The following is a 368-nucleotide window of genomic DNA, read 5'->3' as shown; positions in this document are numbered from 1 at the left end:
GAGAGAGAGAGAGAGAGAGAGAGGAGGAAAAAAAAACCCAGGCAGCTCACATTTCAAACTTGCAAGGAGGGGTGGTGCTTAAAACACTAGAACAAAGCCTCTGTCTCTGGCATCCAGCCAAAATACTAAAATAAATCCCCTCAATCAATTAATTGGAAGCAACACTTGTTCGAGCCTGCATAACAAACCATTAAGGGCACTGAGGCTGAAAAGTCTTTAGATTGGSAAAACCTCGTACACTTGTTTCCCCCTCCCCTGTTTGCTGAATGCTGTTGACTAAATCCATCAAACGAGCCATGCTAATCAGCGGGCGGCAGGGCCGCGGCGGCGGCGGCTCGGCGGCGGCGGCAGCGGCAGCGGCAGCGGGC

At 51.8% G+C, this 368-nt stretch overlaps 1 protein-coding gene across 3 annotated transcripts in view; it reads right to left on the bottom strand.

The window, feature by feature from the left end:
• The window catches only part of ZMIZ1 (zinc finger MIZ-type containing 1), a 170070-nt gene that overhangs the window by 95380 nt on the left and 74322 nt on the right, over positions 1-368 (bottom strand). The window lies entirely within an intron of this gene.

Source organism: Apteryx rowi, unplaced genomic scaffold (assembly GCF_003343035.1).
Source record: "Apteryx rowi isolate R43461 unplaced genomic scaffold, aptRow1 scaffold_52, whole genome shotgun sequence".
NCBI lineage: Eukaryota > Metazoa > Chordata > Aves > Apterygiformes > Apterygidae > Apteryx > Apteryx rowi.
The sequence above is the reverse complement of the archived record's forward strand: the minus strand, read 5'-3'. Positions and strand labels throughout refer to the sequence as shown.